The sequence below is a fragment of the Plectrocnemia conspersa genome, unplaced genomic scaffold (assembly GCF_051122295.1).
Source record: "Plectrocnemia conspersa isolate PC_06_02 unplaced genomic scaffold, ASM5112229v1 ptg000007l, whole genome shotgun sequence".
Classification (NCBI taxonomy): Eukaryota; Metazoa; Arthropoda; class Insecta; order Trichoptera; family Polycentropodidae; genus Plectrocnemia; species Plectrocnemia conspersa.
This window is the reverse complement of record NW_028277171.1, coordinates 4,663,503-4,674,430: the sequence shown is the minus strand read 5'-3', so window position 1 is coordinate 4,674,430 and position 10,928 is coordinate 4,663,503.

Genomic DNA, 10,928 nt, shown 5'->3' with positions numbered 1-10,928 from the left:
TCATCTAAAAAAAAATGCTTTTATATTTTTTTTATTTGTGAATCACATGGCAATAAAACATTTTTTTTTAATAAAATGTAATCTGTCTATTTTGACGATAAGCAGTTATTATATTAAATATATATTTCCTTCTTTCTTCTTTGTCTCAGCAACTAGGCACTTGGAGAAGAATAAAAATAACATATAAGAAGGGGATTAGAGGCTTCCTTATAGCTAATAATGTTTAAAACAAATTTGAAACGCATAAAGATCGGATCTGTATTGGTGCTTTTTTTGTGCGGATTTTAATATAAATTATTTACTAGAAATAAACTAAAAATACAAAAACGTAACATGAATTTGAGATGTACGCCTGTTTTAGAGATAAGCGTAAAAGGTGGTGCTTTCCAATATTTTGTTTCGTTCTACAAACGAATTCTGCAAATTTCGGTCATAGTAGATACACAATAAATATTCTATTTACAATTGTTTTTTGAAGACATAAAATAATTTTTATTAAAATCATCATTCATGCATTTCGAAACAAAATAAATGCCATGACCATGGATTTTTGAATGGCCCTAAAACCTGTGTTACAAATTACACAAATTGTTTTATTCAAATATTTTTTCAAATTTCATTCAAGATAGTACAAATGAATATTCAATCAACTATTTTTATTTAATTGCCAGGGCCCTTGAAATAAAGAATACATTCAGTTTTATGTGGTTATTCCTAAAATACAATATAGAAAAAACGCTCGGTAACGAGCGTTCCCACTGCGATGGCGCCGACACGATTTTATTGCTTTTGACGTGAATTTTTGAGTTCTGAGAAGGGATAATTGTTTTTTGCGCTTTGCTATTGGTCAAAATTTGGTTTAGATGTGTAATATCTTACTTGTAATATGGTTATAAGTCTTATTATAAACGCTTGATAATCGAGCGTTTTCACCGCGATGGCACGATTTTATTGCTTTTGACCAACACTGGAAATTCACTTAACTGGAAACACGACTAATTATCAGGTAAATATTATGAGTAGATATTTTAATTTTAATGCATAATTAAAATATTTCGCATAAAATATGGTGGCTAGGGATTCTGAAGTCTCAGGATTAGTCGATTCCCGGGACTCCAGACCCAAATTTTTAAAGTCTCGGGAATTCCCGGGACTCGAGACTTTGATTATTTTTCGTATAATCATGAAAAAAAAGTATGTTAAAAAATTAACTTATTATTAATAACTTTAATTAACTTTAATTAATTTATTATTATTAACTTATATTATTTGTGTTATAGGTACGATAGGTGAAAATTTATTGAAACAATTTAAAAACACTTTATTCGATATTTATTTAAATTTAATTTATTACAATTTTTTTAATCGCAATATTTATATCAATATTAAGTTAAAACCTTTACTTTTGTAAGGAAAAATATGTTTTTAAAAACACCAAGGCGTTTAATGATGAATCACATAGCCTGTTCCTGGTTTTTGTGGCAAATATTCCAGATGTAGAAAAAACTCTCTCGCTTTCTGTAGATGTTGGCTTAATTGTAAGCAATGATTTGAATAAAAGCTCTAGATTTGGAGTTCGCTTGATAGTTGAATCTAATATCTGAAATTCCTTTTTAAAGTTGATTTTTTTATTTCTAGTCGTTGAAATATTTTGGTTGTTCGTGCGACAGAGTTGTGTTCATTTCAAATATTTTTTTTAAAAGGAAATTAACAATAATTTTGGAAGTTAATAAAGTGGCATCTCGACGACTTAGAGCTTCAGCTGCCAGTTTTATAGGAGTGAGTACTTCACAAATATTTTCCAATACGTGAATGTTCGATTCATTCTAAATTTGGCCGATGCCAAGATCAATTAATGATTTTCTAATGCAATTTCAAAACTTTCGAAATCTCGAGATCATGGGTAATAAGGAATTCCACCTTGTCTTCATATCGAGACATAATTTAAGCTCGACATCAAATTCGCTCTTTACATATTTTTGTAAAATTGCACTTCGGAAAGTCTCGAGTCCCGGGTTATTAATTTTTAAATTCCCGGGACTCAAGACAGCAAAAATCTTTGAATTCTCGGGAATAAATTCCCGGGTTGTCTCGACACAGAATCCCTAATGGTGGCTAATTTTTATATATATTTGTAGCATGGAAAGGGTTTACTCGTACATATTATTATTTATTTAAGAAATTATATTACTATGTTAAAAAATATATAAAATGCCATTTTTGTCATGATTTACTCACGGCGGCTCTGGATATGTGTTCAGATATAATTGCAGTGAAAATTAAATTCGTTCGAAGATGGCTGGTGTGATCCGGCCGAAATATCACGGTAAAAATCGATACGCGAACAATCCGATAACGATTCAATAACATATTTACTGTAATATATACATAAATATAACTGTACATGTACATCTGGATTTGTACAGAAACGTAGAAAAAATTCAAGTTTAATTTAAAATTTTGACTAAAATATATATATATATATTTATCTAAAACGATATGAGCTCCACCCCTAGGTCTCGAATTGATCCCGGCTTAAATCATAAATGACAACCCTTTGTCGAGCGCAACTTGTAATTTAGACTTTTATTCCAATACCTAATTGCAAGTTAAAATCTGTCGCCGACAATGGACACTAACTTAATCGGACAACCTTGTTGTTAGCAACCACAAAGAACATACGGACTGATTGCAGTGCCGCGATTCATAAACTATACTAACTATACTACATGTTAGTTTCAGTTACCCTAACACATAACATTTATATATGTTCAAAATATAGTATTTAGTAAAATCAATACCGTAAAAATATTTTATTTATATATATATATGTATATAAACGCGTCACGCACGTCCAACTACTCCAACCCCCATGCCTCGAGGCGTATGATATCAAATGGCAAACTAAGTTAATGTCTAGCTGCCCGAAAATGGCCGCGATAACCAATTGAGTTATCCGCTAATATCCCTCACTTTTTATTTTTAACCCTTGGGCTACTTCTTTCCAGTTAAATATTTATCTTACTACCAGATCAGTGGTATATGTCATTGCTTATCAATTGATATTTCGAGGATTCTAATCCAATGTGAGGCACAATTATTATATATTTTTATCATGTTAAAAAAATTAGGTTTAATATGTATATCACTTTAAATTATATATAATATTTACGTGCCATCTGGTGACTAGTTATAACACTCAGAGAAAAAATATAAAACACAGAAATTTTATACAATTAAAAAAAATATATGTTACTATAAATATAAATTATTTATTAATTCAATTTATCTAATATATATGTGGATATATTAATTTTTTTTTATTAATAATAATATCGATTATTAAGTCAGATCGTTACAGCGCTATCTATCGAATCGATCTTATACTACTATTAAAAGTTTTAACATTCACTCCGCCAGATGTAGCGACTGTACGTTTTATTATTAAACATTGTAATTACATAATCAAAAAAATAAAAGAAAAATAGATATATTTTATCTAGGACGAGAAATATGTTAAGTATAAATACAAAAAAATAATCTACAATAATATTATATTGCCCTACTTTAATTATTGTGCAACAGTATTATATATGCTCAATAAATTAGATAAGACGATGTTGCAAAAATTACAAAATAGGGCAATGAGAGTAGTTTTAAATATATATGTGCAAAATCACATACATACGTATACAGTACAGGTACTATGTACGGTCATTGTGATACCAGACAAGGATATGGTAGATTTCAATAGGGCGTGTCAGAGATTGTTACGTCCATGATGATGGACCTTCTGCGAAACATCCTTCCGGAATGGTATTGCATGTAAGGACCATTTGCATCATCGGCAGGGCTGTCAAAGGATTCAACATATATTAAAAAAATATTCTTTTTACCATATTTATAATATTCTGATAATTATTTATAATTCAAGTTTTTCGAATATATATTATACGTAAATATAATTTTTATTTACCTTTTTAATAAACACATATATAAAAATATATAGTATATCCATGCCCATTTTAAAATTAAAATATTTAAGCTTTTATTAATTTATATTTAATTATAAATATATTTTCAACCCTATCTATCACGTATGGAAAGTATCGTCGTCTGTCGTGTGATGTCCAAAACGGAAGCACCACGTAGTTCATATCCACTTCAATAGGATCGCCGATTGGAATCACGTGAATATACGTCTAACTCCGGGTCATTTAAATTGCTATTCCATATAAGCGTATCCAAACATTTTTGCCATTTTTTATTTGATTGATTTATAAATAAATATTATCTGAAATAAACACATTGCATACCAACGTTTTAAGGTCAAATAAGTGTTATTTATTGTTGTCAAAATATGGGTCACGAACCAATAAAATATGTTTTATTTAGGAGCCACTGACATATTAACGGCTTTTTAAAAAGGTTAGGGATTAATGAATGTGCGTATAAAAGCCGACGGATGATGACGGGATGTAAATAATTAAAATGGTACTCAAAATGTGTTTTATTACCTAGATACGCAAAGAAACGAAAAGAAAAATATAGATTTTTTTTCAATTACGAGACAAAAATAAAGTCATACAAGAAAAGAATAAATTATATCATATTTATTTATCTATTTTCAAAACATAGCAACAGATTTTGAAACAAACCGTCGAAAAGATTCCCTTTCGATTTATTAATGCTTTTAATGCATATTTATTTATCCGTCACGCGAATAACTGACGCAAATTGTCAATAATGTAAAAATACCATTGGGTACGTATATACAAAACAAAAATGCAATTGTCTGTCAATATCTAAGGAATTCAGCCGAAATTGTGCATTGTTTGTAATAAATTTGAGGGCCATTGTAAGACCGTTAAATATTTACGTGAGCTATATTTTGATTATTTAAATAGAGAGAAGATGCTAGCTTTGCTTCTCCTAACGTGATCCAATAAATTTTGGAACATCGCTTAAGAGCAGTTACTTTGGCTTGTTACCTTAAGTATTTACTTTATTTTAACTTCACTGTTATTTTATTACTTAAATATGAATCCAGTCTCCAGGGCTCTACCCTTGGGTGGTCAGTCCCCCAGAAACAGCTACGTTTTCAGAGGGCTTTCGTGGCTGTCAGACGCTGCAGCGCAGAGCTACTGTGTCTTCCCAGAGAGCCAGCGTCCACCAGAGCCGCCACGTAGTCATATCCAATCAAAAACACCACTTTATTTTCATAATGAAATGGATAGCACAGTGCTTGATCGCGCGGAAGTAAAATTTAATATTTCAAGTAGATTACAGATTTCATCAGTATATAAAAAAATATGCAAATCTAAGACATTGAGATTTCTCTTGCAATACAATTAAGGGGCTTCCACTAGAAAGTGTCCAAAACAAGTTTTTCAGATATTTGTATATGAGTTAATATAAATTTTATCTATTTTTAATTCAAGAGTATTAGTTTGTAAGCTGCTCAAACCTGAGTTTTTATTTTTTGTACAAAAAATATATTTGTTAAATATTTTATTAAGTACTTACATTAAAGGGACATAAAAATATTTATTTGTATTTTGAAATAATATGGTGTACCTTGTGTCCCGGTGAAAATAAGTCAAAAATGGCTTCAAAAACAAGCAATAAATTATTGTACATTGCAATGTGCACTGGGCTTGAGGAGGTTAAATAATAAAATCGTTTTAAATACCAATCATATATCTGAAATTAGTGCGTAAATTTATTTAATTGAGCAATTGTATCTTGATGGATTTTTTTTGTTATACATATCAATATTTTTGTTATACCCTCAATTTTTATTACGATGAATATTATTTTTATCTTATACAATTTTGTGCATATTCTCCTCAATTAATCACGAATAGTTGTAAAGCAGCACCGGGGGGATATTGGGGAGGGATCAGAACGGATGTAATTAAATGAGCGTCGCTTCGGTTACTGTCTCCTTGTTTGTCCAATACGGGATAACAAAGGTTTTTATATCCACCATAGTATTCGCCAATCTCGACGTGTGCATCTAACCTATGTATGGGGATTGAAGAAGAAAAATGAATGAATTTTTCACGGATTTCTTCCTTCACTTGCTGGTCGTGTGCCCTTCGTTATGCATATTATTTGTGTTTATCTCTGAATTCTATTGTGAAGCATATTTTGTATGAAAGGGCAACAATTACCGAATCAGGCACGGAACAAAATAGATCTAAACGCTTCCGATGCGGAGCTAAAACTACTTGATGAAGATAATGGTGGTTCGTTCATTGAAAATTAGTATAGGCGTATGTGAAAAACTTATAATTTTAATTTACGCAATGATGAATATTATGAATTAGTAATATTAGTGACGAGAAGCCTATAAGAATCTAACTTTTATTAACTAAGTAGTTACAAAAATATTTAAACCAACAAGAATCTAATCTATTAGAAAAATGCAATAAATTTGAGAAACCAATTAGAGATTTTAATTTTATTCAAAACTATTTTTTATATATTAGTTAAGCTACAGTTATATTTTTAATTATCGGGTTTCAATCACTGGTCATACGAATCAGTATAAATTAAGTTAATATTCCCGACTTAATTGGGGCAGATTGTGATTTTTTCATCGCGGTGAAAACGCTCGATTATCAAACGTTTATATTAAAACTTTTTGTAGCAATATTACGAGTGAGAATCAAATAAATCACAACTAATTTTGCCTTACTGAAGAGCGCAAAAAACAATTATCCCTTCTCAGAATGCAAAAATTCACGTCAAAAGCAATAAAATCGTGTTGGTGCCGTCGTAGTGGGAACTATCGGTAACGAGCGTTCCCACTGCGACGCATAATTATTTGACAGCGGCGTGTCTGAAATGAAATGTCGCATAGTAATATTGTTATTCCACATTTTACTTTGGTACCGGTCGCCGGAATGACCATCTATGAGTTTTCTATTTTAAATACATACGTAAATAAGAGTATCGAACCAGTATTATAAAAGATCTGACACTTGTTTACATATGAGTAAAAGACGGCCAAGAAGAGACGAGCCAAAACACTACATGGATACGAGACACATCAGCAGATAATCTAGAACATCACGACAGATTCCAACTACTCCATGAAATCACAGCCGATAATAATACAACTCGACACGCCATCCAGTGAAAACTCTCTGACTACCAAGATCTGCTTATTCAACTCGATAGCAGCATTTAATAGCTCTATATCTATGATAATTTATTTATATTTATAAAATAAATTATTACTAGTTTTTCCGGTATCTATTTAACTGCATTGCTCTTATTGCATATGTATATATTTTCAATTATATTGATCATGATATGAGATGAATGAATAGTAATTCCTATTCTTGCCAACGACCTCATTTACATTTATACAGATTATAAAATATTCTCTATTTTAATCCCATGTATCTTTCACTCAATTAGCTCAACGATATCAATTTTCATATTCTAATTATCTACCAGAACCATACCCTCCTCCTACCAAAGTCGTACAAGTTAATCTCCTTCAACACAATGCCACCAGTATATTTGCGACTTACAAAACGCTAACGTGTAAAATTGCGGTCTTCATCCCCCATAAGAATTCAATTATTGCAAAACTGCCAGAACATCGCGACTCTGCCCCAAATTGTCCATTAACATTGATCCCTACGACCAGTACACACAAAATCCATATTCCTTTGAACGACTCAAACCCTCAGTGTATAGCATCAATCACAAATTGCGAGGCACCCTGGGGCGAATCACATGTGTGTACCTAGATCCCCTCGCGGTGCTGCCATTATTGTAAGGTATTCGACTAACTCTATATTTAGTAGGGTGCCCAAGTTTAATAATGTTATTATTTGTGCTTACTCTTTGAATCACCCTCTCGTTGGCTACTAGCGATTTACTTCGACTCGTATTCACGATGCTCGCAGTTTTGTCAGTGCCTAGGTTTAGGCTAAGGGTGTATGATGGGTTTAAATTTTGTTGAATCGCACCGCGGTCCCATTATTCGAATAATCAAGAGGCATTTAGGGGTATTTATTTACCGTTTACATCCAGCTTGGGGGGCGATTCGCTTGTGCAAAGGGTGAATCAAACGTTCAAGTGTTGAATTCCTAATTAATGTAATCATCGTTCGAAAGTTGTTTGATTAACGCTTTACTTGACAATTTGTATTCAATTTTGTGTTTGATAATCAAATTTTAGCTCTAGCGTTATGTATTTTTTTACGTTCATTTATCGTGTTTTTATGTTTTATAATCAGAATTCATATCACATAAGAACGACAATTAGGTCCATGACAAATTCAAGCTATACAAAAAAATTACTTTTGCAAATTAAATTATTGCTTTATATAATAGTAATAATATATTGGTTTGATACAAAAAACGCATTTCAGTTATTCGTATCCTCTATGACACTATAGTTAAAGATCTATAATTTGCAATCCTCGAATACCTAAATACTCTTTCTTACTCGAAAAAGTTTAAGAAAAGGTTCTTGAGATATCTTTATAAGAGGAAATTTAGTTATATATTATATAGATCGTTGCGAACATTTAATATATTAACATTCGAATACACATAGTATTCAATAGTGCACTGTTCTAATATAATTATTTTAAATCATCTTAAAATTATTAATTTATATATTTAAGTTATTTATAAATAATATAATACATTCGCCAGTATCTAGTAAACAGTTTTTTTAATAACTGCATAATAAATCAATTATCCTAATCAAAGACTAAACAAATATTTTAAGAAAAATGTTACAAATATTGTAAAGGAAATATATTTATGAAATATCAAAATTTTATGTATTATACATAATTTATTATATATTATATTATTTTGTACGATTAACTTATTATAACAAGTTATTATTATAGTTCAATCAACAAAAATAAACTAAATTATAGAAAGAATTGTGTATAAGTACATATATTTCCAATTAAAATCGCATCGTAAATAATAGGAAATGTATATATATTTTATATTTTCCTTAAAATTTGTACTAAACTTATACAAAATTTCAGCTTCAAATTGTATTTTAAAAACCAAATTAAATTAATATTTTTTTCTATTTTTTTTAATTTGCTGTTTTTATAGGATTTAGTATATATAATAGATTTTATACAGATATTTCCTAGTTAGTTATGGAATGAAAAATCCCTTTTAAAAATATTCACCATCATTATAACAAAAAAATATGGGTTTTTCATAAGATGTTTAAAGATTCTGTCATTTTAATTTCTACTGCACAATTATCGCATCTATTTCATATTTTAACGTTTAATTAAGCTTTTTCTCTTTTATATTTATATTATTATTTTCATATGCATTCCCATTTCCACTTTTACTTAAATTCTTGTTTTCATTCTCTATTTAATTGATATTTTTTCATATTCTTAATTTAACTCCCATTTACGTTTCATTCTTACTCTCCCAAATTGTTATTAATTGTTTAATGGTATAAAATTGCTCAATAAAGTATTAAATTTCATTGTAAGAATAGCATTCATTTAATATATTCCCTCATAATATTTTTTTTATATTTTATTTGGCCTAATTTATTGATTCGCACTAAAAAAAACTTGATGGACAAATTCAATGACAGTTCTATACATGATAAAGCGTTTTAACCCCATTTTTTTTTAATTGCACACTACCGTGAGAAACATTTTAACAGCTAGTACTGCAAAGTATCCACTATAAACCACAAAGGATTAAAATATCTTTGATAAAAGATAACGCGTGCATTCAGATGTGCCCTCAAAACTGCCGTTCCTTATCTGCTCTAGCGCCTAACAAAAATTTATTTTTAAAATACTCGCAACCTTCTGTAATTAGTCGTCCCTCTGAAAAGGAGCGGACAATAAAATCTTCCTTGGAAGGAGGCCATGAAATATGTTATTGACCGCGGAGTCGACCGTGTATCATTATCTTTCAGAAAAATTTTCTACTGACATTAAAAATTGAACATCCGCTTTAGAGTTCAAGGCATCTGAACTTCAAGAACCCTCTAAATTATGACAACAACTAAGAGGAGGCTGACTTAACTTCAGACCAGTGAAAATTGCAGCTTGACGTCCACTAATCCAGCTCAAACTTACTTCAGAGACTACGAATAAAATAATTAACTTTCTCATAATACAGAATAAACCCCAAAATTAGGACACCAGCAGATAATACATATTTCACATACTCAAGTAGAACTATTTTAAAACCTGTAATTTCAACAAAATATGTTGCTATTTTATTCTTTATTTGATTCGATTGCTCCTTGACTTTGATGATCATTGTTTTTCCAGTTTAGATTAATGTTTTGTTTGGTTACAAAATAAACACAATTCAGTAGCAAAATCAGAACGCTCCTCAATACTAGCGATATTAAATTTCATAACTAATAAAGTTTAAAATGAACATGTAAAATAGCATGTATCTGAATGAACTAGAGTTTATAATTTAAAGAAACAATTCATTTACAAACGTTTAATGTCTTTCATACATATAACACGGTGTATTAATCCATTAAATAAAGAGATTGAGTATAGAAAAAAATCGCTGTTCAAATATAATTATATAGTAAAAATAAAGGTGTTTGAAAATGATTGCTCCAAAATTTCCATAAAAATAACAACAAATCGAACCGTCACGTAACATATTCCGGTTAAATTTTAACTCACGTCCGACAAATCAACATCATTTGAGTATCGCTGTCATTTGCAGTAGTGCATTTTCATAATCGGTTTACGTGCGCGTATATCACGCAAATATTGATAAATCTGCACGCAATTCATTTGTATGGGCCCCCGATAGCAGGCTCGAATAATTCACCAGAAACCGATAATGCGTTTTGTACGTGTGTTTTACAATTCGGAAAATCCATCCGTCAGATTTTCCACCACCGTTCAGTATATTACACCTGCA